The sequence below is a fragment of the Camelus bactrianus genome, chromosome 30, assembly GCF_048773025.1.
Source record: "Camelus bactrianus isolate YW-2024 breed Bactrian camel chromosome 30, ASM4877302v1, whole genome shotgun sequence".
Lineage (NCBI taxonomy): Eukaryota > Metazoa > Chordata > Mammalia > Artiodactyla > Camelidae > Camelus > Camelus bactrianus.
Genome location: NC_133568.1, coordinates 9,953,131 through 9,973,747, shown reverse-complemented (window position 1 = coordinate 9,973,747; position 20,617 = coordinate 9,953,131). Strand labels below are relative to the sequence as shown.

General features: G+C 50.1%; 1 protein-coding gene across 5 annotated transcripts in view; it reads left to right on the top strand.

The window, feature by feature from the left end:
- ZBTB7C (zinc finger and BTB domain containing 7C) overlaps nt 1–20,617 on the top strand; it is a 314,432-nt gene that overhangs the window by 163,039 nt on the left and 130,776 nt on the right. For 3 of the 5 annotated variants that reach the window (XM_074355490.1, XM_074355486.1, XM_074355489.1), the window contains one exon: nt 11,914–11,975. The gene's annotated coding sequence lies outside the window, so the exon portion shown is untranslated. Of the gene's footprint in view, nt 1–11,913; nt 12,001–20,617 lie in introns of all 5 variants that reach the window. The other 2 variants (XM_074355488.1, XM_074355491.1) reach the window with 1 other exon arrangement.

Here is a 20,617-nt window from a genome sequence, read left to right as displayed (position 1 = left end):
TTGAGAGTGGTTATCTCTGGGAGTTGGTACTCAGTGTGGAGAGGCTGGAGTAGGGACTGCTATTTTTAATTGTTGGGCTTTTATTACTTTTGATTTTTCAAGCCATGTGTATGTGTTAGTTTAATTTTTAAAAGTAAATCAATTAAAAAACACTAAAGGGAATGGATTGGCTTAGATAAGTGTAAAATTCAGAAGCAGGGTGTTCTTCAGGAGGAGTTTGATGAGGTCTCCAGCTCCATTGTTATGTAGCTCAGTGCTGTCCTCTGGACTCTTACAGCAACAAAATGGCTGCAGCAGCTCCAGGCCTTGCATGTGCCTTCAACATCTCCAGTGATGGAGCCTCTCCCCAGAGGTCCCCAGCAAACATCTCCTTACATCTTATGTGTTAGAATTTGTTCCCTCACCGTGGCCAGGGGGCTGAGCTGAGCTGATTGGCTTAAACCAAACATAATCCACCTCTGAAACACTTGGCTATGGGGGGCAGGTGGTAATCTGGGGGGAAATTAGTGTTCTCTTGCCAAGAGGAAGGGGTGGCTCAAAATAGCAAGCATCCACTACAAATGTGTTCCTCTGGAGAGTATTTTCCTACTTCTCCTTGTGAGGGATGGGTCCCTGCTAATACTTCTGATCGGTTGGTTGGTTGGTTGATTTGATGGCATTTAAGTTAGATGTTAACTTTTGATCTGTGTGATCCATGAAATAGGGACGGCTGAACGTAGACAAATGGCTTTGATAAGGGAGGCTGAAAGAAGGAGGGAATCCCATGCCATGGAACGGATGTGGGAACATCAAGAATGAAAGACAGGTGCGTCCAAAGCCCCATCGCAGGGGAAGGGTGCACAACTGCGACTCAGTTGGATGTGATCATAAATTTCAGCCTGGGGAAGATGGTGTGACTGAGGGACGACTCCTAGACGTTGCCTTGACTCCACATTTCTCCCCAGCCAACCTAATGCAGATGCTAGAAATTATGTCATTAGAAACTCTTCTCTGTGGAAGAAATTCCCAGGCCGCTGGGAGAGGGCACATTTGGCTATTGCCTGTCTTAAAGCAGAAGCGTTTGCCAAATCCTTCCTGGACAGCTGCAGCGGGAGGAGGCTTCGGGTGTGGGAGGGGAAGAGGGGAGAAGCATCCGGAGGGGTGGGGCCCACTTGGCACAGGTGTGGAGGTGGGAGGAAGGGAACCAGGTGAGGACCAAGGTGGGGGCGGGGCAGCACTGGGTCCTCAGTCCCTGGAGAATTAACCTTAACCTGAGTCCTGATGAGGGGAGCCCTAGACGCTCTCTACACCGCTATTAACCAGCTTGCCAAACTCACCAGCGTTCTCCATTCCCTCTGACGGATGCCCGCAGCTGGAAGAACACTTGGGGCAGGAGGGCGGCTGTCCAAACCGTCCACCATGTCTGCTCCCACCAGCTCAGCTGAGTGCTTTCCTAGAGGCAGCTGGCTTACTTCCCAAACCTGTTTATGCCAGTGGAACTTGCTATTGTAATTATGCAGTTTAATTAAGTATTATACAAACCAATTAAGTACCACTGCAAAAAAAAAAAAAGGAAAAAGAAAAAAGAAAAGAAAAAAAAGTCATTTCAATGAAAACTCAGCTGAAGCTTTGGAAAAATCCAAAAAGGACTAGTCGATGTTGTAAAGCATTGAGTTAGATGTGGGTGAAACAGCTATGAGAGATTGGGGAAATAGCCAGAAAACTGAGGGAGATTTTTATTTTGTAAGTATGGTTCATTTCTCATTCCACTTTTTAAAAAATCATCAGAAATTATAGTGCCATGTGAGTGTGATTTATGCCACAAAGACAGCAGGAACAATTCCATCCAGGAGATGTGAAGTTAAAAAAAAGGCCTGGGCTTTACAGCCAAAGTTTGGTGAATGAATGTACAAACATATGTTAGATGTTAAAATACTTCAGTTAGCTGACCAGTCATCTCAGCTAAGAGGACTTCGAACATAGTGTGTTTGTGGGGAGCTTCAGCTCCTGGAAACTCGCTCCCACCCCTCTGAATGAGAGGCTGGTAGGCAGGACGAGATTATACTTTTGGGCCACAGATGCTTATTTGGCTGGGTTTCCCAGAGCTGACAGAATTGGGAGCAGCCAGGGAACAACAGAGGGGGTTTGGGGATGGCTTAAGCCTGGGCCGGTCCCTCAGCTCCCTCCTAGCCATTACCCCAGCGGCTTGAGCAGGAAGCTCTAGTCCAGCCTCCATTCTCTGCCTGGACAACAGGGAGCAGGGTGATTCCACAGATGCCGAAGACTCAGCTCAGAGGCGGCTGACACTTGGGTTCTTTACCTGCCCTTGTGGTTGCATCTCCTGCTCCTTTGCACACCTCGACTGCTCCAGCCAGACCTGGTAACTCACTGCCCTGATTATATGAGACCGTTCTCACCTCGGCATCTTTGCTAAGAGTCTCCCTACTCTCTATATCCTCCTCTGCTTACTGTCTGCTGCCTCCAGGAAGCCCTCCCTGATTACCCCCTGAGCTTACTGCGTATACCACCCTTCTGCACTTAGTCTTAACTGCCTCCTCATCTTTCTAAGATACGGGGTGGGGGGGGTTCAGTGCTGAGTGGAAGTACTCACCCAGGTTCACAGGCCAAACCAGGCCTCCTCCAAGCTATAAAAATGAAGTTCTTCTTGAGACCCTTCCTGGATTTAATTTCAGACACTCCCACCTAACAATCACTACCCTGCATGATTGCACAAATTTTACCATTAATGCCCCTGCAATGGGCATAGAGGCAAATACTATTTGCTCTGAAAAGAGTATTTGTTCTGAAAAGCTAATGTGGGGAAAGCAATGATCTCCTGAAGGCCCCCAGGAGTTTCCTGCCCCTGCAAAAATTTCAGGAGTTCAGCTCAACTGGGTTCTTTACAAAACCTTTAGACCAGAGACTTCCTGTAAGCCAGGCACCAGGGTGGGGGCGGGGGACGATGAGTAGGGATGGGAGGATCCAGGGATGAATGAGCCAGGATGGCATCTCCCTCCAGAGCTGATGAGCTGGTGTGGGAGATGGCCACATCTCTGAGGGACTAGGATACATGGTACACAAAATGCTGAGGGAGATGGGTAATCCGGGCAGACTTCCTGCAGGAGGTGAGGGCTGAGGGGATCTAGGGAGAGAACCTTGAGGGAGGCCAGGCCAGCCAGGAGGGGTCTTATATTTCACACAGATGCAAATAGTGCCTCCACCCAGCCCTGATATGCCTGGTGGCCTTGCTCCAGATCATGTCTGATGCCTCCTGGGAGGGGGAACTGGGTAGTTGAGGCAGACACCTCTTTCCTCTGTCATGTGGTGGATGTTCCAGGGAAGAGCTCTGACTGGGTTTTCCCAAACCCCAAAGGTTGGGTGGCACTGCAGGTGCGACACCTCCTAGTCGGCCTGGGACAGCCGTTTTATGCCTGCTGTCCCCAGGTAACTAGTCAGAGTGTACCCTTTCACTCTCAGCGGTGTCCTTGTTTGGACAGTAAGAGGAGGGTTGGCCTACCAATGCTGCATGTTGGCGGCAGGGATTCAGTCCCAGGGAGAGAAGGGCCAGCCACTCCCCTTCTGCCATGGGGGCCACCTGTCCCCCTTCCAAACACCCGCCGCACCGCCCGCACTGCCTGGCCTCACTTGCATTGATGCTACCTGCAGGTTTGTCTTCCGCGTCACTGTGATACAGGGTAAGCAGTGGAGTTCGAAGATAAAAAGTAAAATACATCCCTTTCCCAGGGGATCAATGTTTTCTTCCACCTGAGAGGGGCCTGGAAACATGTTTTAGAAAGAAAACCTGATGTTAAATTATTCCCGTCACACTGGACACCTGGTGAGATAGAACTTTCTGGAAAGCAGGTTTAGATTCAGGGAGGCAGGTGAGTGATAGCACTCGGAGACCAGGGAATAGGACAAGTGGCAGGACTCCCAGAGACAGGAAGAGCCACCAAGGGGAAGCCAGTGGCCACCGAAGACAGAGCAGGCCTGCCTCCCTGTGTGGCTGGCTGGAGCTCCGGATGCCGCCATTGCCAGCCTGATATCAGTCCCTCCGAGGACTGACGAGCCTTGCTCCCGCTGTCCCCCGGTTTCCCCTCCCAGTACTTGCCGACAGCCAGCCTTGAAACCCCAGCCCCAGTGGGGAGCAGAACCAGGCCAGCAGGGCTGGGGGTACCACCAGGCAGAGTCCGCAGGACATCCCTCCCCAGACTCCGTCAGCCAATGAAATCAGGCACAGAGAACCTCCGTGTTAAACCCAAGAGGCCCCCTCCTCCCCTCACCCCTGCAGGATGAATTCTGCTGCCGCTAAGATGCCTTCTCCATGAGCCCTGCAGACATGAAGACTTGATCAAACTTTCTTTCTGCTGTTATAGAAAGAAATCTTTTCCTTTCTCCAAATTGGAACCATTTTCAATATCACAACACTGAATATTCTTTGTCATCCCCCTGTATCCACCCATGTTCTGGTGAGCCTGAAGCATCCTGCCTCACCAGTCAGAGAGCCGTGGGCGCCCTCCCCTGCTGGTCCGGGCAGGGTGCTGCCGGGAGTCAGGGTCTGGGCAGCCATTGCCATCTCCTTCAGCTCATCCAGGCCAATCCCTTGCTCAGATTTGCCAGCCCCAGAAACACTCCCCTGAGGCCAGAAAAAATAAAATGTGTGTGACTGAGCAGTTGGGCGGGGCTGGGTAGCCTGACCAGGGAGATAAGGCCTTTGTTCCTTGGACAGGCTCTTCTCCCGTCCCCGCCCCCCGGCCCAGGCCCTGGTGTTGGCTTTGGCTCTGGGCTCAGCCTTCCCTCCTTCTCAGGCTACTTAAGATTCTAGGCCAAGGTCACAGAAATTCAGACTCCCAAGGGGCCATCACCCTCTAAGCAATGTGATGAGCTGGACCCCAGTTCATGGGTTTCCCAGAGGTGCCCCTGTGTCAGGCCCTTGGGTCGAGGACACACACACACTTATCTATCTCTCAGCCCTTCCAGGAGGAGCAGGGGAATGTTCTCCTGCCACGTGGGGTCTCGGGGCCGAGCAGCGCAGTGTGGCAGGTGCGCCTGGGGGAGGACCGCAGGGCTGGGAAAGCGGCCTCCTGACCGAGCACACCATGGGGGCACTGCTGCTGATTCTTTGCTGGGGACTTAGGGAGGCTTACAGTCAGATTCCTTCCTTTAATGCAGAAAGCAATAGGCATACAAATAATCACTATGTAATTCAATAAATGTTTCTCAGGCACCTGCTAGATCTGATGGTGGGGATGGAGGGAACAGAAGAGGCTGGGTGGAGTCTGGCTTGAGGGCAGGGGGCTGAGTCTCTTTGTGACTCTCCTCTGGAAGGCGGGGGGTAAGCCTGGCACAGGGCGCCGAGTCAGTGCCTAGTAGCCAGAGGTGTCCCGGTTGCCGGGGTGCACGGCTGTTTGCCTCACGAGCTGGGGGTCCTGCTGGCCTCTCCACTTGGCTTTCCCACGCTGGCTCTAACATTTTGGTTGGACACAGTTGCATTTGAAGTTGGAAGTATCGTGCTGGTCTCCTGCTCTTCCTCCAAGTCCTCAGCATGGGGCCTGGCTGCCCAGCGGGGCTCAGTGATGTCCTGGGTACTAATTGGCCCTGAGTGTTGTTTTTCTGAGATGTTTTTTTAAATTGGTAGACTACTTTTCAGAGAAGTTTTAGGTTTATAGAAAAATTGAGCAGAACATACAGAGAATTCCCATATACCTTCTTTCCTTCCCCTCCCTCCGGTTCTCTCCCATTTTCGTGCATTAGTGCGGTACATGTGTTGTAACTGATGAATTAGTATTGATACATCATCATTAACTAAAGCCCATAGTTTACATTAGAGTTCACTCTTTGTGTCGTGCAGTTTTATAGGTTTTAACAAACGCACAAGGCCGTGTCTCTACCATTAAAGTATCATACAGAATAATTTCACTGCCGGAAAAATCCTCTGTGATTTAACTGTCCTTTCCTCCCCCTGGCTACCACTAATCTTTTTACTGTCTCCATAGTTTTGCCTTTTCCAGAAGGTTATATAGTTGGAATCATACAGTATGTAGCCTTTTCAGACCGACTTCTTTCACTTGGAAATATGCACGTAAGTTTCCTCCATGTCTTCGTGACTTGCTAGCTCATTTCTATTTAGTGCTGAGTAATACTCCACTGCCTGGAGGGACCACAGTTTATTTGTCCATCACCCACTGAAGGACATCTTGGTGGCCTCCATTTTTGACAGTTATGAATAAAGCTGCTGTAAACATCCGTGTGCAGGTTTTTGTGTAGACATAAGTTTTCAGCTCCTTTGGATAAACACCTAAGGGTGTGGCTGCTGGATCCTGTAGTAAGAGTAGGTCTCATTCTGTGAGGAACTGCTGAATTGTCTTCCCAAGTCTGTGTGCCTTTCTGCATCCCCAGGGTGGCTGATTTTACCATCAGAGGAAAAAGCAAACTGCAGCCCACGCCACATAGCCTCTGAAGGATTCTGAAAAGAGAAGCCTCTGCCTCTCTGTCATCATAGACCCTTGGCTGGCCAGCCAGCACCCCCACCCTCACTGACAGCCCATCACCCCAGGCCTCTTCTCACAAGGCGCTGGGCTGCCTCCAGCCCGCCAGCGCTTTCCACAGGAGCGAGGTCAACTCTCATCCACGTGCGGGTCTCGTACTGGGCACTGGGAGTTTAGCATGAAATTCAACCTGCATCACACCAACCAGAAGGGCCCAGCCAGAGGACGGCATGGTTTGGGGATTGTGGACATTTATGCCCAGAATGAAACAGTGCCTGAGTCAGGCTACAGGTCCACCATGGAGCAGACCTCCCAGGGAAAAGCTGGTCTCGCTCTGCTCACGCAAGAACAACGGATGCCGGGCCCTGGACCAGGTGTTTCTCTCCATTTCCTCATTTCATCTCTGCTTTAGCCCTGGGAGGTAGGAGGTCCATGCCATCATTCTGCCCATTTTGCTGTTGAAAAGCTGAAGTAGAGAGAGGTTAAGTCACTTGCCCAGCGCCACACAGCTAGTCCATGGCAGGGCCAGTCTGGCTCTAAACCACTAGGGATTCTGGCCTCCTGGGAGCTGCAGGGCCCCAAGGCAGAGACCATGACCTCACTGTCCCCTGAGGGCACGTCTCATGGCCTCTGCCCCTCCCTGTGAGGCTCACCACTGGAGACTAGGAGCCAGAGCTGGTCACTCCAGTATCATTGTTGGGAGAGGCTGTGATCTGCCCACCTTCATGCAGCATCGGAGAGCCTCCCTCCCAGCTGCGCGTGCTTGCTAAGGGGCTGCTGGGGGGGCTCAGGGTAAGCAGGACACAGCCTGAACCTCCCCTCCCAGCAGGGTAGGGTGGATGTGTGTAGGCCCCAGACTGGGAGTCTGGGACTTGGGTTCTGGTTCTGCTCTTGTCTTCGGTGTGAGTTGGGGTGAATCATTTGCCCTCTCTGGGTCTGGGGGCCCTGGCTGCAGAGTGAGGGATTTCAGGGCCTCTCCAGCATGGACGGACATTCGATTTTTCAAAAAACCATTAGAGACTCTGAGAAGAACAATACCCAGTTTGTGTCATGTGCTGAGTGTAAGTGCCATGGCAGTTCCTAGAAGAGAAAGGTTAGTACAGATTCGGGGAAAAACAAAACAAAACAAAGATTTCATGAATTTGCAGCAGCTCTCAAGACAGCGTCTCTGCAAAGGCAGCTGATGAGAAGAGGGTTCTTCACCGATGAGCAGAAAGGCCACGAGGGGCCAAGGCCGCGTCTGCAGCACAGTCTGGCCTGTACCCTGCCCGGGGCCTGCCCCTCTGGAGGGTCCAGGGTCAAATGTGGCCTGACTCACAGGCACTGTTTCATTCTGGGCATAGACTTCCACAGTCCCCAAACCATGCCGTCCTCTGGCTAGGCCCTTCCGGTTGGTGTGATGCAGGTTGAATCTCATGCTAAACTCCCAGGCCACACAGGAACAGCTGGAAAAGGCTCTGAGTCCGAGGACTCGGTTGAGCATGGCTAGCACTTGTAAGGTCTCAGAGGAAGTCACTCAGCATCTCGGTACCTCTATCTCCCCGACTGTAACCTGTCCTGGAGGAAGTTCGCAGGCAGGAACCGCACCTTTTCATGTGTACATCCCCAGCAGGTAGCTAAGACCTGGGGATTCAGCCAATGCTCACTAAATGGGTTAAATCTATCCCACTTGCCTGACACGTATGTGGGAAAATACTTTTTTAAATTATCAGGTGTTGTACAAATGTTAGTTTATATTAACTAATACGAGTGCTAATATTAATACGAGAAGTAAGCTGCCAGTCATACAGTTCTGATTCCCACTTTGTCTTCCTATTGCTACTGAAAGCCAGGAGTGATCGGAGATGGAGTCGTGTTGCTTGTGGCCACATGTTTGCAGACAAATGCGGACCTCCCACCTTCCCAGTGTCTGTACGCTCAGGGAGGAGAGAGGAGAGAAGAGGGGATGAGGATGGAGAAGGGGAGGGATGACGTACTGCACAGTCTGGTCAAGGGCCAACTGTTTCTCCCCTCGACAGCAGGCTGGAGCCAGACCCCTCTGCTCCTGGACCACTGCTTTCTTCTCATATGGGGGAGAACCATGAGTGTGTGCCTCCCAGAGACCTGGCCCTTGGTAGACAGTGCCAGCTGGTCATGGAGCCAAGGGCTGGGGAGACGGAGCCTGGAAGATGCCCTTTGGCCCATTTCCAGCCATTCCTGGATATGCAAGGAAACAAGTCTTTAGTCTGGAGTGTTCCTTAATGATCCAAGGAAAGCGAGGCAGCCAGATTGTTGGGCTTGAGAGCCCCCAGGTCAGGGTCTGGGAAGGCACCTGGCGTGAACTTGGACCTTATCTCTCCAGAGGCGAAGTGGTGTCCAACACCTGATGGGATGGATGGAGTGGCGGGGTGGGTAACTATTAGCTTGGAAAGTTGGTAACTTCACATCCTCATCTTGAATCATAATTTTACTTTTTAAAAAAATTGTTTTTATTTAATTTATTTTTTTAATGGCGGTACTGGGGATTGAACCCAGGACCTCATACATGCTAAGCATGCGCTCTACCACTGAGCTATACCCTCCCCCTTTATGTACTTTTTAAGTTGGAAGGGACTTTAGTGATAACTCCCTCAATTTGAAGATGAGAACAGTAAGGCTCGGAGAGGGAAAGAGGCTTGTCCAGAGTGTTCCCCTTGTCTTATAAGCCTAGATTTTTTTTTCTTTTACTTTTAACACTGTTGTTTTTTTTTTTTTTTTTGAGACTTAAAGCACATTCCAAGAAAAAATCAGGACCCTGAAAAAAATTATCCATGCTATTTATTCACTCTCACTCGGAGAAGCTGTTAGTGCTAATGACCTTTCCAAATTAATAAAATCTGTAAAGGCTCACTTGTTTATTGCACACACTGAGTTACAGCTCTAAGTGGCCGGAGGGAACTGCATGCCCGCCTGCAATATTTAGTTCTAGGGTTCTGCAGGCAGCAGACGTGCTTTGTACCCCAGGCAGGGGATCTGTGACCAGATTCCCTGAGAAAGGAGGTGAAGCCCATTGTCCCTCTCAGAGCCTTGCGGCAACAGCCCACGGTGTGCTCAGGGTCCGTGGCAGACAAAAAATATTAGTGATGCTCCATCCAGGGGTCGTTTGGGGGGATTTTTTGGGGAGAGACAAACCTTTCAGACATGAGGATAGAACAGTAGCTAAGTGAGTGCTTCATTTCAGAGAAATGACATTCTGACATTCAGAGAAGGCAGAAGTGGGAGGTACCCAGAGGGCTTGGAGGAGGAGGTGGAATTTGATGTAGACCCATTAAAAAGAGGAGAGTTAGGTCTGGTGGAGGCCACAGGAAAGGGCTTTCTAGGCGAGGAGCACAGGGTGGGAATGAGCCCATGTGCCTGGGAGAGGAAGCGGGCACAGGGCATGGTGGATGGGACTGGTCGGGCGAAGAGACCACGTTCTGGAGAGTGACGTTGTTTGGACTCCAGGAAGTGGGCACTGGAGGATGCTGTTTCTTACGCTCAGACACCTCCACCTGTGACTGTGCTGCATGGACACCGTGTTTACAAGCCATGGGATTCCCTGGCCCACAGTCACACTGTCCCATTTGTCCCTGAGTCCTGGTGGCAGTCTCCCTATTGGAACTTGTGGCCTCACTTTGACTTCCAGGATGAAGTGGATGAAAGTCTTTTAGAGAAAAGCTGCGTATGTTGTACTATTACGGCAGGAGGAAATTTTTTAATTGTAAAATATACGTTACATAAAATTTACCACATTAACCGTTTTTAAGTGTACAGGTGAGTGGCATTAAGTATATTCACATAGTTTTACAACCGTCACCACCATCCCTCTCTAGACCTTTTTCATCTTCCCCAAATTAAACACCAACGCCCCGTCTCCCCATCTCCTCAGCTCCCAGTTAGCATCTCTATTCTACTTTCTGTCTAAGAATTTGACAACCCTAGATACTTATATAAGTGGAATCATCCAGCATTTGTCCTTTCGTGGTTGGCTTATTTCACTTAGCATAATGTCCCCCAGTTCATCCATGTTGTAGCAAGTGTCAGAATGTCCTTCCTCACTAAGGCCGAATAACATTCCATTGTACGCATATTGCACACTTTGCTTAATCCATTCATCCAGTGGACACTTGAGTTGCTCCCATCTCCTGCCTATTGTGAGTAATGCTGCTATGAACATGGGTGTGCGATTATCTAAGTCCCTTGCAGGACGATTTTGAGCTTTAAAAAAAAAAAAGTGCTTCAGGCTTTCAAATGATCAGGTCTGATCTGCTGGCCCTGGCTGCTATCGCTCCACAAGGAGCAGATCGCCAGCTTGCTATTTCCCACGAGGGGAGACTCTCCTGCCTTGAGCAGGGCTCTCCATTACCCTCTGCCGGGGACACAGATCGCAGGCTGGCCTCGGGCGCGCGGGGCCTCTCCCCCACGTCACTCTGAGCTGCTTCACTCTGTGTGTTAGCCTGTGTCGAGGCCTCTCTGCCTTCACTTCTTATCCTGAAACACATCAGTCATGTTGAATTTGTCCCTTGCCGAGGAAGCAAGCGCTTTGTGCTCTTGCTTGGTAAGTTCTTCCTCCTACCTTCTAAAATGTATTTAGCCACGAGTGTAAAAGCCAAGGGGAGTCACTCACGCACCGCTCTCCCTCCTTGTCCTGTATCTTCACCCTCCCCTACTCCCTCCAAAAATCTCCGCACGCTGCCAAAGAACTAAAGGGCATCCTGTCTTGAAGCATCACTACCCCTGGGCATTAATTGCCTCTACAGATCCCAAACTCACCTAAAACACATTAAAGTGGTGACACGCTCAGGCAGAAAGGCAGGAGGACTCACAGTTCAGGTTGGCATTGTCATTAACTCAAGTCTTTGGTGTCGACTCCCTCCTGCACCGAATGTCCTTCCCGGCCTCACAGTCAACCTCCGAAATGCATTTTCTGGCCTTTGGTGGTTTGTGTCAGCTCTTGAACATTATTTAAATGTAGTTTGGGGCCCATGCATGCAATTACCATTGTGTTATTATTCAGAACCAGATTGTTAAGATTCAGGCAGCTGTACAAGGAGATGCCCTGTGCTGTGAGGTCCAATTTAGGAGGGCCTTCCGAGCTGGCGCGCGGGGTTGCTAGGCAACCCCATGCTACAGCAGAGGAGGCCTCACTCCAGAGTGGGAAGAAGCCCAGCGCCTTCGGGGAATTGGAGGCAGTGGTCAATCTGAGACTGGCATGGCGCCGGGGAGGGGGAGGGAGGCGATGTGGGCTGAACCCATGGCCCTAGGTGGGGGGGTGGGATCTTGCCAGGGGCGCCCACCCAACTAGCACGCGGTGTTCCTGGGAGGGGAGAGTGCTGCTGGGAGCGAGGACGCAGAGAAGGTGCAGAAGCCAGAGGTCGGCCAGGAAACGGCTGAAGGATACCCAGAGCAGATGCTAATATGCTTCTCCATCCCTTTCTTCTCTTTGCAGGAAATGAGCAGGTTTGCAGAGAAACTGCTGGCCTGAAATTTAAGAAGAAGGCGTCGTTGCTTGTGAGTCTGAATCTTGCTTTTTTAGGTCTGTGGTTTGACAATGTTCCTGGGAACTGGGTGGGTTTCCCTGTGTGGGGAAGGGAGCACGAATGACCTTGATGGAGTCGGCTTTTGGTTCGTCTAGAAGGTGCCTCTGGCTGGGTGGGGCCGGACCCAGGAATGTAAGGCTGTGAAGGCGCATGGTTCAAATCCTGGCTCTGCCCTCTGAGTGGAACGTGCTCCCACTGGCTCCTGAAAGAGAGTCGCTCCCTTGTGGTTGGTTGGTGTGCGGGAGGAGCAGGACTCCTCTGCGATAAAGGACGATGTGTCTTTGTTTACCCTGGAGCCACAGACAGTTTGTACAATTCCAAGTTTGCTGCTAGGGTGAACAGGTTCTCAGAACAGGACATTCTCATATAGGCCATTTAACAGTGTGTTAAACTAGGAGCAATCGTATGACCCAAACCATGACTCCCATCTGAGAATATGATTAATTCACCAGGTGCCTGGCACCCGGAGGCTCTAAAAAATACAGAGGAGCTGTCAGTCCAGTGTGGGAGGAGAAGACATCTGAACATGAAACCGTGCAAGAACCTTATGAAAGGACATACGTTCCGCTCTGGCTCGAATGGGTCCAGGCGGAAATGCTGGTGATGGGAGTGGTCAGGGGAGACTTCCTGGGGAAAGAGAGGCAGGAGCTGGGCTGACAGAGGAGGGAGGCCGTTGCAAGGAGAAAGGCACAAGGCAGGGGCGCCAGGTTGTTAACACCCAATGGCCCATGTGGAGGACATCATAGACACGGGTCTGATGTGGGAGGGGAGGAAAAGCTGCGGATCTTGGGGAGGGCCAGATGGAACGGGACTTGAAATGGCTTCATGAATGGTCCATGTACAAAGAATCAGGATGGAGTAAAGTTTCCTTCACCTATGTAAGTAAAATTGTCTGCCAGTTTATGCCTCATCACGTGAAAATGGCCACATAGATTTTTTTTTTAACCAAATTTGAGGTTGTATTTGAGATTAATGTACACACTGGATAGATAACACGGAATTCACATTGGGGATCCCTCTTATATCTCAGTGAGAGAGACAGAGACAGCCTTCTTCAGACAGCTGCAGCTGAGGGTCATGAGACAGGTGGTGGGGACACACCCTAAGCTCCAGGTGGACAGTCAGCAGGACGGTGCCCCCCATGTCCACTCGCTTTTCCTGGGACCTGCTTCTCACCCAGGGAGCTCTAGGTACGATGTCCACGATGAGGAGCAGCTGGAATTTATTTATTTCACAAAGGTTAATTAACCATTTGTTCCAAGCAAGCAAGGGGAAGCTAGCTTGTTCTAAACGGCAAGAACCACCACCAATATTTACATGGCATTGCCAGTTTGCAGCACACTTGATGGTACTGCCTCATCTGAGCCTCACCAAAGCCCCGTCAGGTCATGTGCAGATGAGGAAACTGAGGCTCGGAGTAGTTAAATGTTTTGTTTGAGTTTGCTCCGTGGGTGGAGCTGGCGTTCGTGCTGACTTTCTGGTGCACGTCTCGGGGTGTCTGATAACAGAGCAGGCCTTCTGGGTCTGCTGCTGCCTGCTGCTTTTTCATCCTGGGGAAGAAGAGTGCTGTGTGGTTCCACTGGGTCTGGCAGTGGGAACTGTCTTCTGGATGGTGGGCGTTTTGCTGTGCCGCCTTTCATGGGATGTAGAGTGTCTGACTGGTGGTTTTGGTTGAGCAGGAAGGTGGTTATGGTTCTGCCCTCAAAGAGGTAGGCTCACGTGTGCTTCTATTACCAGGGACAATCCTCTGGGAAGATGCGGGAGGGTTCCATTTGGAGCCATTGGTGACTGACTCAGGTTGAGTTCCCTAGAAGCAGAGCCTGAGATGAGGATTCAGGTGCACATGATGTAGGAAGAGAGAACGTGTCGGGAAAGCTTGTAAGGAAGGGAGGGAAGCAGGATCGGGAAGGAGAGGCTGAGCAAAGGTGTGTCCGGGCAGGTCTCTCCTTGGCTGGGTGCCCAGTAGGAAAAGGGATCTGAGAAGGGCATTGGTCAAATTCACTACCACGCCGTGAGCATCACTATCATGAAGACAGCCAAAGCAGTTTCTGCCCGACCTGGCAGTAATTTTCATTGTAGTAAGTTCACATTTTAAGAGGATAGGTATTAAAATAGAAATTAATCGTGTCAAAGTCTGTTTTCACTGAAATAACTAGGTGCTGTTTTAACTGTAATTTATTTTTAATAGGTAATATAATTCTATGGCCCTAAATGCAAAAATACTTAAAAGCATACTGTGAAAATCTTCCCACCCCTGTCCCCAAGCAGCCTGGCTCGTCCCCTGGTGACAACCAATATTACCTGGGGTTTGGGTTACTTTCCAATGATAGTCTACACACTCTTTGACAACAGTGTGCTTTAGATTTCAAAGTTTTGCAGTAGAATAAGAGTAAGTCTTCTTGGTCCTCAAGAATCAGCAAAACTGGGTCTATCCCAGAAGGAGTTGAGCTGAAATGTGCCTTTTGTTTGGAGAGAGAGCAGTTCAACAAGTCAGCTCTCAGTGGAATGTTCAAAATGCATAAAAAGTTTATAAACAGGTTCAAACTCCTCCTATAGTATAGAGTCACTATACAAACAATTGATGTAAGAATTGCAAATGATTATCATTTCGTCGTGAAAGCAGATCACTTATAAAGAGTTTGAGATGCTGTATTACAGCCCTTGAAATTCCCAAGTATTTTCAATAACTTAAAATTCCATGAAATTCACTATTTAATTCAAATGGTTGCCTTCTCACTGCTTTTATAGTCTAATGTCATTTGCATGTCGTTTGATGGCTTCCTGAAATGTGTCCTGTTTCCAAAGTGCGTTTAGATGGACGGCAGTGTCAGCACCTTGTGAACTTCCTTTTGTGAAGTGACGTTGCTCTATGATTTGGACATACTTTCTCAGCAGAGGAGCTGGTCATGGATGGCACAGGTTCCTTTGTGGGTGAGCTCCCTGTCTTGGGAGGTGTTGAAAGACCAGCTGGGTCATCTGTCAGCAAAGTCATGTGGGAGAATCTACCCTACATGATAGGCAGGCTTAGAAGACTTTCGAGTTGCCATCGTAGCTGAGTCTGGTCTGGGCAGATTCGTTATCATCATTACCTTTATAGGCCGTTTACCTCCCTTGAAATCCAGGCTATTGGGCTCATGCTGCACGCTTATCTTCCAAATTTGGGTTCCACTGGTTTTGTCTAATGCTTATAAATGTCCAAATAGAACTGACTGTGTAATCCCAGAGGCCTGGCATGTTTTTCTCTTGCAAAGGGACTCCCTCCTTTCCTCTCTCCTTCATGTTTACGCCCTCTCTCAGGTTGCAAGAAAATCCCTTAACTTGTGCATGCCCTGTTCAAGCCCCGAGACAGATTTTGGTGGCAACCCCATGCGGCAACAGAAAAAAATCTTATTTCCGTCCGAGAAATAGAATCATTATCTTGATTGAAATAATATCTTTCCTCAACCTGCGACCAGATAAAGCATCAAATTGGTGGAGTCTCCTTATCACTGCACAGTTTGCAGGACCCAGGATAATGGCCTGTCAGCTGCCACTGGTGGGGCGGGTTCTGTGAGGCAGCGCCAGCATCTCTTGGTCAGATTTGGATTACACGGTGTCTGGTGCAACGTGAAATCATTCCATGAATGACGAGTATTATTATTTTAAAAGGTGAAGGTAGTGTTGAGCCTAGAACAGAGCAAGCAATAAATGCAACTACTATTCTTATTATGATCGTAGATTTTCATTAGGTAACATCTAACACGTACGGACAATTGCAGGAGTGACTGAAAGCTATAGAGGTTTTCGGATGTGGACTTTGTGGGTATGAGTGTTCTGGAATTCTGTGCTCTAGGACTGAGCTTCCCAGGACTGCAATCAGAGTAAGGGGGTGACTGGGCTTGAGAAGGAGGACTGGGTCCTAGTTGGAGGTGAACAGCCAGAGGCCAGCAAACCAACATCTTTGGGAAGGAAACTGAAAAAGCTGTGGGCAAGGAGCCAGGGGGTCTGGGTTCCACCCCACACCCACCAAGCAGCTGGGGCTTTGGGGTTCCTGTCTGCTCACCATTCAGAGAGGGTTACACGGAAGTGTCAGGAGAAGGAAGTGAGACATTTGTGCAAAGTCCAGGATGCTGCCTGTACCCTCAATCTTTCCTGTCCCCTGTCCAGTGACAGGGGAGATTTCTATATCTGGGCGTTTTTGAGTGCTTACTCTGTGACAGGCATATTCTAACCATTTTCTGTGTATTAACTTACTTAACCCTCACAACGATCTTACTCATTAGAAATCATCTGCCCTTTACAGGGGAGAAGGAGCAGAGAGGTTAAGTAAGTTGCACAGGGTCATACAGCCAGTCAGTGATGGAGCTGGGATTTGAAGCCAAGCAGTTTGCTTGGAGCTCTTGAAAACTTAAAATAGACTATATTATGACTAAATAATACAGTTCAAATATCTGGGGCTTTTACCAGACCTTAAACTATAATCCTGTGATAGGAAAAAATAGTAACAATAATAACAGTGGTGATGATGATGATGACCCCTTTGTAGTGTTTCAGCAGGTGTGGAGGTGGTTCCTGTGGCAGAGGTGGGAGGTTGAGTGAGAGTCTAGCCTGATCTTGGGCACCTGGTCACTCAGATCCTTTCTTGGCTTGGGACCCTACGAAGCTGTCCCCAGCTGCATGCACACTGTAGAGCACTCAGGTATGCGGGACTCGCCGCCACTGACTTGCCCCCTATCTGGTCCCTGCCCCCATCTTCCTCCCAGGTCCTTGCGGCTATACTGTCTGCCAAGGCTTCCCCAGAGAAGGGATCCGTCCCCGCAGCCATCCTGCCCCGTGCTTGCTTCACTCCCCTCTCTCCCCAGGCACAACTGGACTGAAATGAAAGCCTGTATCTTCAGAATCTTGTTTTCAAGAGGAGCGCTGGCCTGTCGATGAGCGTTCCTGATTACCATGGTAATCACCAGCCGAATGGCGTGATTTTATAATACATTTCCATCCGAAATATGAACAGGTGTGCAGGGGAAATCAACATGTATCAACAAGATAGGTCTTGGGAGATTAATAGTGAATTTAGGATTGCTCAAGGAAACAAAAGGAAGAAAGAAAGAACTACTTTTGCTTGCAGCCAAGGTCCTTCCAACCTTACCTCTGGCCTTTTCCTGTCCCATCTCCCTCTCACCCCACCTGTGAGCTTTTTACTCACAGTCTTCCTTGCCCCTCCCTCGCCTCTCTCCTTTCCAGTGTTGAACCATCTGTCAAATCCCAGCTCCTCCAGGAAGCCCTCCTTGGTTCACTCAGCCTCTAGGAATCTCTTCCTCCTCTGACCCTTTGCACGCCCTCACTGGGCCTGTGCATTCCCCCTCACTCCCCAGCCAGCCAGGAGGCCCCTGAGGGAACATGTATTCATCTTACTTTGCAACCGGGGGCCACCAGGCACGGAACCTGCTGAGCCAAACTCTTATCAGCTGGGGGCTCTGGTCCCACCCACTGAGCTAAGAACCTCACTGTCTACCTCAGGGCCTGATAAAAATGGCACCAACATACCTCTGGGTGACTCTAGAGATCCGGGTGCCAAAATCCTGATTTGTCTGTCCCTGTGAGATTAGAAGAGTTCATTTGCGTTGTGGTCCTTCCAGAGGACCTGGAAGGCTGCGGTGAGGATCCAAGAAAGCATGCAAAACAGTTTTGATTTCTAAGTCTCTGTGTTCCTGAGTCATCACCCCGCTCACCTCCTTCAAAGTCAGTCTGGCTCTGGATGTGGGAAATCAGGAGGGCCTCCCGCTTGCACTGCGCAAGGCCACCCTGGGATCCTAGGCGGTATGTGCGCTCGTGCTGGGAGAGGGGCCGAGGAGGAGGCAGCCTTGCCCACCGGCCCTCGGCCTTTGTCCTGGGTCCGCAAGTGTCTCAGACACAGCATGTCAGGGTTTCTGTGTCATGATGAGACCAGAGGGACTTGACAGAGGCCTCAGCTTGAAAGGCCTTCTTCACTTTCAAGTAGGACAATGCATCAGAGGAGTCGCCAGGCCCGCTCTGACGACACGAGAGGCATTAGCTAATACTTCAATTTTAATAGAATGAATAATAAAGAGCCCCTCGTATCTCTTGGAACTAATTTTGAAGAACAGGTGCTGCCACGCATTCTTCTAGTTGAATCAGGCCCCTAAAGAGTTGATAACAAAAGGTTTAACCAAAAAAGAAAAAAAAAGGCATTCCTCCACCAACTTTTCCTTTAATTCCATTCTTGTAATGCCTCTCAGTTAATAGTAACTTGTGAAAAGATGAAATAAAATTGGAACAGGAAGCATTGGGCCTCCAAAGACGGCCTGGAGAGACGGTCCTTGCTTTTCTTCTGCTGCGTGAAGGGCTTCGAGGTGGGTCCCCTCGAAGGGGTGGTAACCCGGGCCTCCGCGGGCAAATAGCCAACACATTAATGGGGGAGGGCCTGGCCTCCCTCCACAGGTGTCTACATGAGGCAGAGGCTGGTGGGAAACAGACTCAAAGTGAGCAATTGGAAGAGAATTGAATCCAAAGGCCAGAGCAGCATGTAGGGAACCCACAGGACCCAGTGCTGTGTCCCGGGGCTATTGACGCTGGGGGGCAGTTGCGCCTCTGGGAGGGAGGATGCTGAAAGCAGAGACGGTGAGGGTGTGGAGGGGACCACCTTGCCTGGGCTGTGACCCGAGGTGCCCTGGAAGACAGTAACAAGGCATTAAACATCCAGCCTCTCTCCCCACTCCCTGCAGTCTCCTCCGGGGCCTCCACTGGCTGAACTAACAGGAAGGAGGGCAGAGGGCAAGGGTCCACTGCTGTGGTCTGTAGGGGTCAGAGCCAAGGGCAGAGGTGCAGAGTGAGCCTGGAGGGGCATCTGGGGACAGCAGCACAGCATCTCTGACAGTTTGGGGGCAGAAGGGAAGGCCAGCATCCTTGTCATGGCAGACCTGGTCTTAGGGCCTATTTCCAAGCTTCCAGGAAAGGCCCCAGACTATTCTCCATGGATCACTATTCTTTTTCACCAAAACAACACTGTCCCAGCGGGTTCCCCTGGAAAGGAGAGCCAGACCATGTGGAATCCGTATTGCGATGCCCCTCCTGATCCCTCACCAGAAGGAGCTCCAGCAAGGGGCCAAGAGAGCCACCAGAAGTGGGCCCTGAAGGAGGTGCCAGCCAAAGGAAAGTGTGGGTCAAGGCCAGAGCAAGGGCACGGAGGCTCAGCGCACAGAGGCCAGCCCGGGGCAGTGCCTGTCCTGGGTTCACAGGCCTGGGGGGAGGCCATGACCGTGGCTCACGGAACTGCAGGCAGCTCTCAGCTCTGCTCCCTGCAGAGCTCACCGTGATCCTGCCCTTGGATGGCCGTCGAGCATAGTCTGTTTCAGGTATCCAACAGCCCACGAGGTGGGGATGGGCCTGCAGAGGGGGAGCACAGACCGAGAGGAAAGTCACTTGCTCAAGGCCACATTGAACCCAGATGGCTTGATTTCAGAACTGCCCCTCTGGCCTGGTCGCCTGGCTGGGGTCTCCTGACTGAGGAGGGTCTGCACCTGCAGAGAAGGGAACATCATTCAAATGTTGGAACATATATTTAAAATTGGGACTATTTGGGAATAATTTCAAAAGAAAGAAAAAATGCAAAATATAGAAACACAAAGAAGACCCTTACATCTTTATATTCTAGACTCATCTATTGTTAAAATTCTACCCCATTTCCTTTATTATCTGTGCTCTCTTTCTAGCTATCATTTACACACACTCACACACACACGCATTTTGGTCTGAACCGCTTGGGTGTGTTCCTTACAGAGGGCGTCAGTACCTCGGTATGCATCTTCTAAGAATGGGCATATTCGCTGGCATAGTCATAGTGTGCTCGATCAGTGCACGTAGCATTAATGCACACTTTCATCTAATCACCAGTCCACCAGTTGTGGCCCAGCGCCATCACTTAACTTCTTGATGTTCTTTATGGCCCGGCTCCCTCCACAGAGGGTCCCGTCCAGGGTCGGCTGTTGTGTTTAGTTGTTCTGTCTCTTTGACCTCCTTTAATCTGGAACATTTTCACAGCCTTTCTTTGTCTTTCAGGACTTTGAGATTTATAAATCATACAAATGCCCCCTTATGTTTATTAAAATGTTCCTCAGTGTGGGTTTGTCTGATGTTTCCTTGTCGTTAGAGCCAGGTTATGTATTTTCGGCATAATCCTGCCGAGGCAATCTTGAGTTCTTCTCAGGCAATCACACTGGGAGGACTCCCTGGTCCTCCTTGGTGGTATTGAGTTTCATCTCCCAGTCAAGGTATTGCCAATTTCTCTACTATGTGAGGATCGTCTTTTTCCTCCCTTGGAACGAGTATGCCGTCTCTGGGGAGACACTTTGCAATCATGCAAGTACTGGCCCCTCATCGATATCCCTCAGATGTATTATCCATTGATGACTCTTGCCTGATCCAGCTGTTAACACTATGGTTGTTGCAGATCAATGCTTTTCCAGCTCCAGCATTACCTCCATATTTACCAATTGGCCCTTGGCATTCTACTGTAGCAATAGAATTTATTTACACTACAAGCAGTAATGCATTTACTACTGTAAGCAGTACAATGTCTTTATTTGTTAATTATCTCGTGAATTTCTGTTTTTCCAA